This window comes from Gymnoscopelus braueri, assembly GCF_963280865.1.
Source record: "Gymnoscopelus braueri genome assembly, chromosome: 16".
In the NCBI taxonomy this organism is placed as follows: domain Eukaryota; kingdom Metazoa; phylum Chordata; class Actinopteri; order Myctophiformes; family Myctophidae; genus Gymnoscopelus; species Gymnoscopelus braueri.
In genome coordinates this window covers 14,251,535-14,264,206 of record NC_137616.1, presented here as the reverse complement: position 1 = coordinate 14,264,206, position 12,672 = coordinate 14,251,535, and positions in this window count along the sequence as shown.

Below are 12,672 nucleotides of genomic sequence, written 5' to 3'. Positions count from 1 at the left end.
CCCATTAAGACCAGGAACCCTCCGTGTCATTTTTAGATTTCTTTGGCTATTCAAAAACAGCAGATATAGATGCTCATAGTGCGGCACCGAGTGCCGCACTACTGTATGAGCTTATAGATCTGGTATTTTTGAAAAATCGTGAAAATTTGTGCAAATCTTTGAATATATATATATATATTTAAAGCAAACATTTTTAACTCAAATCTTTGCTTCTGGGGGGGTCCCTGGAACAACATATTTTGAGATGGGGGTCCGTGGCAAATACATATAATTTTGGGGGTCCTTGACATGAAAAAAGTTCGAGAACCATATATAGCAACATACGTTTTTTCAAAAAACTGTTAGGATTTAGAAGACATTTGTAGAATCCCCAGAAGCAAAGATTTGAGTTTGCTTAAAAAAATATATATATATTCAAAGATTTGCACACATTTTCATGTTTTTTCAAAAATAGCAGATCTACAAGCTCATAGCGCGGCACTCGGTGCCACGCTATGAGCTTGTATATCTGCTACTTTTGAATAGCCAAAGAATAAAATAATGGTTTAAGTGGTAACACAGATTGTGGTCCCGGTCTTAACAGGTTAAAACACTAATAACACTTGATTCAGCTGAAATATTTTCTGCTACTTTTTCTTCATTTTTTGAGATTTTCCCAAAAGGCCACAGATTTCTTTATGGGACGATGAAAACGCATAGCTGGAGGAACACACGCATATATTATGGTTCTTTTTAGGCACAGAGGAAGCCACTGCGGTAAAGACTTGACGACTGATTTATAATTTGCCTTCCTATTTGATATCTTTACACCAACAGGCTGAGTCGCTGCGCCCCGCCCCCCCAAGGGGTTGACCTCAGGAGAAGACAGGATATAAAACATGGTAACTGCGGTGTTGACATTATTACCAAGCACCCCCACATATACAATTTATGAAACCATTATTCAATTACACGTGTTTTCAGAAGAGGCCGGACCCCTTTAAAACCTGCTGATTTTGGTTCGGTGTTGTTTCTTGCCTCCCCGACTTGCTAATTTATGGAATGCAGTGCAAAGTGCAGCTCTCTCTCTCTCTCTCGACCGCCATGTTTTTTTTCTCTGCAACATTCTAATGCTTAATTTATGCTCTCCCATCCGTCATGAGCCGGAAATATCTGATTTACAAGCTCTGCAACGTGTCGCATGTGTGATGCTTCGTGAGATTGGCTATTTTTGCCGGATGACGCAGCGTACGACAAAGTATAAATTGGGCTAAATATCGGCTTCGTCTTGTTGCAAAATCTTTGGTCTGAACTAGGCTTTAGTCTAAACCAATGGTTCTCAACAAGTGGTCCGGGGACCCCAAGTGGTCCTAGAGGGGGTTCCAGGTGGTCCCCAGAAGAATTATGGAGAGTTGGTAACCAAATGGACCCTTATAGATTATAGCGCGTAAATTGAAACCAAATGGACCCGTAAGGGTCCATTTGGTTTCAATTTACGCTCTCAAGAGTAAAATTATTGTTAAACATCTGCATTACTTAATTAAATAATTGTTATTTTGCAATTCTTTAATTGTTATCAATTGTTATCAACGTTTGCCTGTTATTTCTCCTATTGGTACCAACATCAATACCCAAGTTTTGGGTCTGAGAGGCTAAATCTCATCAAACGGTGGCCCGTGGCTCAAATGCCGAATAAATAATGGACCTTGATATGAAAATGGTTGAAAACCACTCGACTAAACGATCAACAGTTGCATCCCTTAAAGGAAATACATAGGTATACTGTAGATCTCTGATACCAACATTGCACTGCACCAAACTGCAGGACAAGAACAGATTCTTATCATTTATTATTATCCGCCCCCACCATCACTCCTTCTCACTCATGCAGTCACGTTCAAGTTCAAAGTGCTGCTTTTGCATAGTGATGAATTCATCCTAGTTACACAAAGAAAATCTATCTGTGTTGAATAAATTATATTCACCGGAGTTATATTTTCTTCTCCATTGGCCTACTGTATCTATCCAAATGGAAAATCCACACGCAATCTGTTACATGTAAAGTTCCACACAAACATGATCACATGCCATACATTCCAGTTGTGCAGTGACATTAAAACGTCCAGATGTTTTCCTCTACAGTGCATGCCACTATAGAACAAGATGCCTACTTTACAGGATTGTTAGAATACTAACAAACTAGTATATCAATATCTAAAACCTATTTTGGGAAATGTAATTATATTCAGGAATGGATTAAATAGCAGATCTGTAAGCTCACAATATGTCACGCACGCGCACGCGCACGCACACACACACACACACACACACACACACACACACACACACACACACACACACACACACACACACACACACACACACACACACTTATAGATGGCATTGTCTATATTAGAGGTCCATTTTGTCTCTCTCAAGCCAGTGTTTGTTCAACGCTGTTGTACAGTACAGCCAGCTGTGGTGGAGTCTGCACCAGAGAATGATTTTAACACATACACAGCTGTCAGCTGATAAACCTCATATGTCCAAAACCGTTCCTTTTTTATTATCATAAAAAACAGCAACAATTACAATAGTGAAAACAGTCGATCTACAATCTCACAATGTGCCGCATCGGCTTGTGGATCGGCTATTTTCACTACTTGAGTGTGACACTCTTCTATGAAGAAGTAGTAGGGCATTAATAAAAAATAATAATAATAATTTGACCTATTGAGATACAAGGTTTCAGCCCGACGGCAGCGAAATACACAGCTGTTGCTTGTTATAACACCTTGGTCTCTGGACAAACATAAGCCACGCTTCATGGCATGTCTTTTAATAAGCAATTATGTACCCCAGATCATTTCTGACGGTCTGTCTTAAAAACAGCATGATTTTGATGATAAAAATGGTCATTAACTTTAAAATTGCAGTCTATATTATACAAATTCTATAAATTATAATATAATTGAATAAAACTAATAAATACGTTGAGGTCTATGCAATATGAAATGGAATTGTAGTATAATGCCTATAACTTCACTTTCACAAACTATTCAAATATGATTTAATTTATAAAAAGCATTTGCTTTCCTATAATTTTGTCTTAATTACTTATGCTTAAAGGGTATAGACACCTTTTTTTATGACAACAATTTAAAAAAGAATATACGTATCCACAGAGCTTTTAAAAAGATGTGGAAAGTCGGCCATAGTTACCAGCCCTGACAAAAAAGGATAGTCATTTTGTATTTTAAAACAAAATGTCCCTAAAAGGCAAGCCATTGCATTAATGATGCGCAGCTTGCGAGACTAGGTCAGGCAGATACACTCGAGAGGTTTACACGCATGTACAGCACTGTGTGGGAGATGTACGGTACAGTATGTGACGTGTCAAGCAGCTGATCAATTGGCTCTATGCACAGCAGCCATATTGTGAAGACATTCACAGGTGTTGCCAATGATACTAATGTAGGCTCTGTTCCATTCTGGTCAAACAGAGTCATGGTGCTGATATTATGTATGTTGACTCACTGGAAACACTAAGGGGTTTCCAAATGGCCCCTTACGGTTGTGTAACTCTGAGACCTTACGGGTCCATTTGGTTCCATTTGTACACTCTCAGAGTTATGGGGGTCGTGGAAATTGAAACATTTAGAACCACTGTGCTACACTAAATGGAACAGAGCCTTCATTAATATCATTGCGAACGCGGAAGGAGGCGCGGCTTCACCGCGCCTCCGACCAAGTGGAGCTTACTATGTAACTGTGCTTGGGTTGTGTGTGTGTGTCTCCATGTGTGTCTCCATGTGTGTCTCTGTGTTCACGCTCTCATTGGCTCGCGCCCCCCATGTGACTCACGCTGTCATTGCCTCGCGCCCCCATGTGACTCACGTGCGTGCACTGCCTATTTGCAGCCGGCAGAGTGCGCCAGAGTGCAGGAATTTAGACAATGCTCTACACACACACACGCACACGCACACACACACACACACACACACACACACACACACACACATTCAATGTTCTCTCCCCATCACGGTGAAATAACACGGATTACAAGTCCGTAAATACACAATATTTTCGAGCTGCGTTCGCGCGTCTTACTTGTTGGTAACACCTGTGAATGTCTTCACAATATGGCTGCTGTGCATAGAGCCTATTGGCGGTCTACTTAAGCTCACCTGTTTCATTGCACTTCCTCTGTTGTCAGTGTTGCTGATGTTGTATATGTGCTTTGTTTGTTTTTTTTGGCTCTGCTTTCCCCTAAGGGTTCTGTTTCCCCTGGGGCATTTATTATAGATGTACTAATGTATATCTCCCTGCTCTTAAACGGTTGTCTGCCAATGTGCTGAGCAGGGAGTAATCTATAAGCAGAGCCTGAACGCCAAGATCAAATATAATATTTACACTCGCATTTACATTTCATAAATAAAAATGTTCTCAAGCTATTATCGGTCTCAATCTGTTCGTGAGTTATCTGACAACTATGTTTGCCGACTCATAGACATGACAGGGAAATAGTGAACCTTATGCAAAAGAGGTGTTGTAAAAGTACCACTAAGTGGCTGAATGTTGCCATTTCCCCTTTAAACATACAGGGCACACTTCCCCTTGACTCCCATCTCAACCCGTCTCAGAGCGGTCAATTTAGCAGCTTTTCCGAGCAGCCATGAAGTAGGTAGTTCAACAACACTATAGCGTCGACTCTAATCCCCACACACCCAACAAGAGGCAAACCCACACCAGCACGACCGAGTGTCTGAGACACGCACTCGCGCTGGAGAGATTAGCCGGTGTGTGTGAAGGACTCCGTGGCTTCACCGGTTCCATGGACCCCACTATAGTGGCCCCTGCTTTCTAATGAGATTATCCCGGCAAGCGCACACGGATAAAAGTGGATCCCCATATCACTCACAGCAGGGGGGGTCCTGGGGTTATTATATTCAACCGGGGGTGCGGGATGGTGGGGGAGGGAAGGGGACAGACAGAGCGCCATGATGATTAGACCTAGATTTGATGCTGTAAAACGCACCCACGGTGCCCCGATCCACCCCGCCCAGAGAGGGAGGCACACAAGGGGGAGGATGGGCCCGCTAATCAAAGTGAGCCGAGAGCGTGGTACACACAGTCAAATCCTTGGTGTTGATTTAACTCCGAGAGTGTACAAATGTGACCAAACGGACCCGCGAGCGGGTCCGTTTGGTCACATTTGTACACTCCTGGAGTCACGATTGGATACATAAACACCCGGGGCTTTTACTGTGTAGTGTGCTTCATCATACAGAGAGAGGAAGAGGGGAGGAGGTATAACCACTATAATCAGTAACTGGTGCAGCTGGTGGTGGGATCCCAGGGTGGTTCTGTAAACAGCACCGGTTGCGTAATGTTGACAATGACAAGATGTGGTCTGTTTAAAAAAAGAAATAAAGAAAGAAAAAGCCTCAAAATTACCAGTCATTATGATCATCTTTGAATCAAACACTGGAAAGATATCGAGGGAGGGGAACCTAATAGGGCAGAATTCAGCACTGGCTTCTGAGAGAGGAGAAGCTTTCAGCATTGCAATCTGCACAAGGAGCAGGCATGTAGGCCGATTTGGGTCAATATATTTACACTCTTAAGAGTTAAATTAAAACTGAGGATTTTTACTGTTCCTGGACATAAGAGAATGTATGACTCAAATTTCTTCAGGTCATTTCTTTACTGGGTGCACACGGATCAGAAACGTAATCATCTGAATGGCCCTCAGGGTACTAAAAGGCTAGCTGAATGAAATCGTCAGAGAAATGCCATGCTATTGGCTAGTGGTGGTGTTCCAAGACACAGCACCACGACTGTACTTTTTTCACCTTGCAGTATCATGCCAACACTCTTACTCCTTATGCCCTTTCAACCTGGCGTCTCTATTTTTAAACCGTGTGCACCAATTTTTTTGTACCACAGAAGGCCTACCACAGAGGTACCTAGTCAATAGGGCTTGGAGTTGGATTTGGCTGAAACCTTGCCCAAATTTGGAGCAACACGTCATAGATATGTGATAGACGACTGACTTCACAGTCCGGCCCATTGGTACACTCTCAGAGTGTACCAATGGAATAACGTTTGAGAACCACTATCCTAGTGGACTCCTAATGTGCCATACAGAGTGTGATAGTAAATCAGTGTCATACATATTCTGAGGAAAACCTGGAGACTGACATTCAGTAATTGGGTCTCATGATCAAAATAAGAACATTATAATATTAATGTATGTAAAAAACAAAAAAATCTAACATTTGCCACGGACAAGGACAAGTCTTGCCACGGACACATTTGTCCGCGTACGGACACATTGATGACCCCATGGACTAATACAGTAGCTGTCTTGGTTAATAGCTGTCTTTCAGGGCTCTTGGCAGGAACACCCTCCCATCTACCCCTGCAGCAACGAACCCCTTCACCATGTCTCGTACAGTAAGTGGCAGTTAGTGCCCCCCTGCCCCCCGCCCAGGACAGCAGCAGGGTTAAGAGGCAATAATGCCAGGACCCCACATGGATAATGGAGACCCTGTGCAGCGGTCCAGCTGCTGCTATCGGGCCCCCGCTTATAGCCAAAGGCAAACAGCGGGCCCCTCTCTTACACGCTCACAGTGCTTGATAACACTCTGTCAACGTCCTGGGTACACACACACGCGCGCACGCACGCACGCACGCACACACGTATACACACACGCATGCACACGTTTGTATTACTATACTTGTGAAGACATCAAGATTTTAGGACAGCATTGAAAATCGCCGAAAATAGCTGAAAGCAGCAGCTCTACAAGCGCACAAGCGTTGTGAGCTTGTAGATCGGCTGTTTTCCGGTGCATGCCACCGGCACGCAACCAAGTATTAATCAGGCATAATTACAACCTATCCTATTAATGTCTAAAATCTAACCCTAACCTGAATGCTTTTCCTAATGATCAAAAAATCTCTAAAAATCTTTTTGACTGGGATAACCATCCCAGTCCTACATTTAGCCGGGGAAAAGAGGGCGTTTCTTCAAAATGTGGGCGTTTTTATGATTGGTTCGCTATTGCTTCTCAAGTTCCCATGCTCTGGAGGGACGGTCACAGATTTCGATACGGCAGACAAACAGAGTGCAGTGAAGTAAGAAATTGCACATTTTCACTGAACAGGATAATAACAGCAACAATGTCATGAGATGTCGTATGATCGTCTGGTTGGTGCTTGTAGATCTATACATTGTTCGGGCAATAGCGCCCGAACAGTGGCTCATACCGGGACGGGGGACGGCCTGAGTCGGTCTGTTGCTCCCCTGGCCGGCCTGTCATTTGTCCTTGTTTAACCAAGGAAGGACAAATGCAGGAAAATGGTTCTCACAATGTCTATTTCTCCAATTCTACTATACTTGTGGGCACATTTGGTCCTCAAAAGGATAGTAATACACGCGCACACACACACACACACACACACACACACACACACACACACACACACACACACACACACACACACACACACACACAACGCAGCATGTGGTGATATCTCGGACCTCTGCCCATCTGCTTCCTGGCCCGTGTGACCCGGGAGGTCACCGTGTAAAGAGACGGGGACGTGGCGAGTGGCGCTCTGAGTGGCTGACCTCTCGCTGATAGATGGACCCCTGCTTAGCCTGCCGTGACCTGCATTCAGAGCAGACTAAATCAAATGCTACACAACCTGCGAGGGATGCATGCAGCTCTCCTAGGTGAACTCTCTCTTCTCCTCATTTGTTATAACTTCTGAACAATAGCAACAACAACGTAGCAACAATGTGTGCCAACGCGCCTCGGTTTTTCTTGGCTGTCATTCGCCAAATAACTGATAATTTCATAGTTTATGCCTAATGTCTGAAAGGTTTCCACACATTAAAATCCCCAGTGCTTTAGTGTTACTTTTTCTGACAATAGTTGAAGAAGTTATTCTTATTTGAATGTTGTTAAACCCCAAATCAAAAAGCTGCAGATTGTTGCTTAATTGGTACACAGCAACATCCAGACTAATATTATTCAATAATAATGTTAAATTACTGTAGATTTTTAACAAATCTAATCAAAACAAAGCAATAAAAACTAATATTGAATAAACTACAGCCTAAAGTGAAAATCTCTCTTGGCAGAAAATCTCTCTTGGCAGAACAGACAAAATGCACGTCAATGAAATGCCCCTTTTAGAATACATTATTAACAGTGCATCAGGCAACGTACAATGGGGTAAACTCAGACAGAGGACTTGCTGTAATGAGGCTAATGCCACAGGCCCGCCGCCAAATGACAGCCATCGATGCAGCATAATAAAAGCGCCAAGAGAAGAGCTGTTCTGTTTGAGGCGGTGTGTGCGTGTGTGTGTGTGTGTGTGTGTGTGTGTGTGTGTGTGTGTGTGTGTGTGTGTGTGTGTGTGTGTGTGTGTGTGTGTGTGTGTGTGTGTGTGTGTGTGTGTGTGTGTGTGTGTGTGTGTGTGCGTGCGTGCGTGCGTGTGTGTGTGTGTGTGCGTGCGTGTGTGCGTGTGTGTGTACAGCGCTGGCTGACTGGCAGAGACGCTCCTCGTTTCATTTGGCTGGGTTTATCAAAGGAGAGCACACAGAGAGGGTGGCAAAGTCTGCAAACTAACACACCCTCAAGTCGTTCATTCCAAAATATGAAATCCATTCAATTCAGCTGCAGCCCTTTATACAGCGAACAGACAAATCCTCTTGGGACCTCAGACTGTGTAGCAACATCCACCGACCTCAGTCATAAAGACACACAAGCGTGACAGGAATCCAAAGCAAGATGACTTTATAAACAAAATAGTGCAATATGCCCGTTGTGAAACACTTGTTTCACAATGTTTGGAAGACATGCGCGCTGGAAAACGGCCCGGTTCTGGAGAACTGCTCGTCCAATCGACTTCACACTCAGCATTGCACTTCCTTGTGTCCTCGGCAATACACCCATGAAGTGCCAAGCTTTCTGTGTCTCATGAGAGGTTTGCGTCTTTGCGAGATAGCTGTCTCCTGTGCCGGAGAGGGCCGGTTAGATGGGAAGTGATAGATAGATGAACTCGAGATATACGAAGGAAATCCACGCACGCACGCACGCACGCACGCACGCACGCACGCACGCACGCACGCACGCACGCACGCACGCACGCACGCACGCACGCACGCACGCGGTACAAATATTGCCACTCCCTGCTTCTTTCCTTCATAGTGTAGTGCAGTAATGTAGTGCAGGCCACAAGTTGCATCAACAACAACACAGCCTTTTCCCTTGACTATACAACATGATCTGTACACCATCTCACGCATTGTGAGCTTGTAGATAGGCTATTTTTTTTACATGGGACGCCGTTGTACGGCTACGTATAAATCATGTACCTCATTGGTTCTCAAGGTGGGGTCCGGGGATCCCTAGGGGTCCCTGGGGGAGGGGGGGAGGGGGGGGACCAGGGGGACCCAAGCAAAAGGAATTAATAAAGCATGTAGATCTGCTATTTTTGAAAAATGTGTAACTCAAATCTTTGTTTCTGGGGGTCCTTGAAACAATATTTTTCAGATGGGGGTCCGCTGCCAAATACATATCATTTGGGGGTCCTTGACATGATAAAGTTTGGTTCAGGACTCTGGGAGTGGAACGGGGCTGGGAACCTACAGTATACTGTGGGAAGGAGCGCTGGCAAGCAGTGTGTGTGTGTGTGTGTGTGTGTGTGTGTGTGTGTGTGTGTGTGTGTGTGTGTGTGTGTGTGTGTGTGTGTGTGTGTGTGCCGCTCTGCTGCAGCTCTACAGACAGGAAGTGGGCCTGCTCTGTCCCCACATTCCTCCTACAGATGTTTGACAGAGAAAATATTATCACAGCTGGGAAGGGAAGGGAGGATAAATATGAGTGGCGATATATCACATCGGAGGTGGCGAAAAAGGGAGAAGGACAAAAAAGAAACACGTGCACACACACACGACGTGTGGTCACTCTCTGCCCCGCGCCGTCCTCCAGGTCGGCTCAGTTAAAACAACGCTGGATGACCATTAAGTCAGTGTTGCCCAAACGCTGGGTCGGGATCCGTGTTTGGGTCGTGGACCCATTTTTATGGGTCACAAGTATTACGCCTTTTTTCGGTTTACAATTTTCTAAAAAGAAATTCAAACATATTGCTGAATAATTTAATAACAAAAAGGTAATTCTATGAATTAAAAATAAAGAAGGTTAGGGTAAGAAGTAGTGAAAATAGCAGATATACTGTAGGTAACGTAAAAAGGGGATATTTATTCGCGACCCATTAAACTTGGTCTGGGACCCCTAAATGGGCCCCGACCCATTGTTTGGAAATCACTGGATTAATAATGCAAAGTCATGCCTTCATGTGGATCTCAGACTCCATGTGGCCAGCCTGTGACGTCAGCCATCTAGGACTTATCCATAATGTATGACTCTAAATGTGGACACGGTTTCAGCCCCAACTGAACCCCACTGACTTCCAATAGAAAAACTCATATTTCAAGAAATATAAAATGCAAGGTTATGTGATTTTTTTTTACTTGGCAGTGTGCTCAATACATTTGATCAGTCTAGCAGTTTTGCACGCACGCACGCACGCACGCACGCACGCACGCACGCACGCACGCACGCACGCACGCACGCACGCACGCACGCACGCACGCACGCACGCACGCACACGCACACACGCACACGCACACGCACGCACACACACAGTAACCAAGACATCAGGCATTACAAACAGCAGTGGTGGAAGAATTACTCAATGTTCTACTTAATCCATTTAGACCGGGAACGCAGCAGCTGAGTGTCATTTTAAGATATTTTTTTGGCCATTCAAAAATTGCAGATATAGCCTACAAGCTCATAGCTTGTAGATCTGCTATTTTTGAAAAATTGTTAACATTTTGTGCAAATATTTGAATATATATATTTTTTTTAAAGCGAACATTTGTGACTCAAATCTTTGCTTCTGGGGATCAACAACATATTTTGAGATATTTTTGTTTTTTAATATCTAAATATTTAAATATCTTTTATGTAAAAATAAAAGAAAGGATTTAGAAAAAAAAATTAGAATCGGCCTCAGCTCTCAATGGGTTAAGTAAAAGTATCAATACAACAGACAGACAGACAGACAGACAGACAGACAAACTCAGATGAGTGAGTTTCCTCGAGGGACGAGGCCTGGCACTTCAAGCTCTCAGATGAGAATCACCAGCCCCTCGAATCACCATGGGAGCAATTATATACTAGCTCTCATTCCCAAGCCAGTTCTCAGCTGTTTGGACTCGAAAAACCCGCAACACACAAACTCTGCTGAGGCAACAATTTATCTCCTCCCAAAACAAAAAACTTCCCTCTCTCTAAGCCAACACCCAAGAACGAAACGAAAGACTAACTTGGATGTTTTATCAATCAAGTACCACAAATTAATGGCTGGCAACGGCACAAGGGACGCTTGTACTGTCCTGTCAGCAGGCATCTGAAGCTTTATTCAGAGGAGACTTAGCCTGAACTATTATTTATATAGACCATTTGAACGCTGTGACATCTCCTTTTACGACTTGTCCAAGAGTTTAAAAAAGAAAAAGAAAAGGACCGAGCGTGTGTTCACTTTTCCAGCTACGCTCTGTTTCACATGGATACAGTTAACCCAGTAGGACCGGGAACGCATCTGTGTCATTTCAGATTTCTTTGGCTATTCAAAAATCATGAAAATGTGTGCAAATCTTTGAATATATATAATTTTTTTTACTCAAATCTTTGCTTTGGGGGTGGGGTGGGGGTCCCTGGAACAAAATATTGAGATGGGGAGGGGGGAGGTGGACTCATAGATATTATTGACATGAAAACTATTATAGCAAATTACGTAAAAAAATAACTGTTATAGGATTTAGAAGACATTTGTAGAATTCCCAGAAGCAAATATTTGAGTTACAAATGTTCGCTTATATTCAAAGATTTGCATTCATATTTTCACGATTTAAAAAAAAAAAATAGTAGATCCACAAGCTCATAGCTTGTATATCGGCTATGTTGGAATAGCCCAAAAAAATCAGAAATTACACAGATGCTTTCCCGGTTTGAACAAGTTAAAGACACACTGACATCTGTGAGCGTCTCCACATCGCTGGCCCGTGAACAGCTCTAGTAGAATGCGAGGGTCTAGGGGATGCCTGGCTGCTGTACATTTACCTCCCATCGGAGTTCTATATCTGCTGTTGGCCACTAAGCACCTCAAACTGTACTGTATGTGTACGCAGCTCAGCAGTGGATTTGTCGTAGCATCAGTGGTGGAAAGTATCCTTAGCAGATCAAATAGCAGATCGACAAGCTCAAAAGGCGTCGATTTGCGCCGCGTTTTGAGCTTGTGGATCTGCTACTTTTGATACTTTTGTGGGACGCTGTATTACGATCAAGTAGGGCGTTCATTTAAGAAAAAACACAAAAAGATAAAATATGGAGTTCATGCCCGACAGCAACGATGTCAGACAATCTACACTCCCCAAAAATAAATGCATGTATTTAATACATCAGTGTGAGCAGAAGCAGGGATAAGACATATCCCCACCCACCTGCCATAAACATGAATAACTAGAGCAGAGGAGGGGCGAGGGAGGGGGAGGGGGTATATAAAGCAAATCGAACCCTGATCACGCCGTAGTAGTAGGTTTTACCTCAA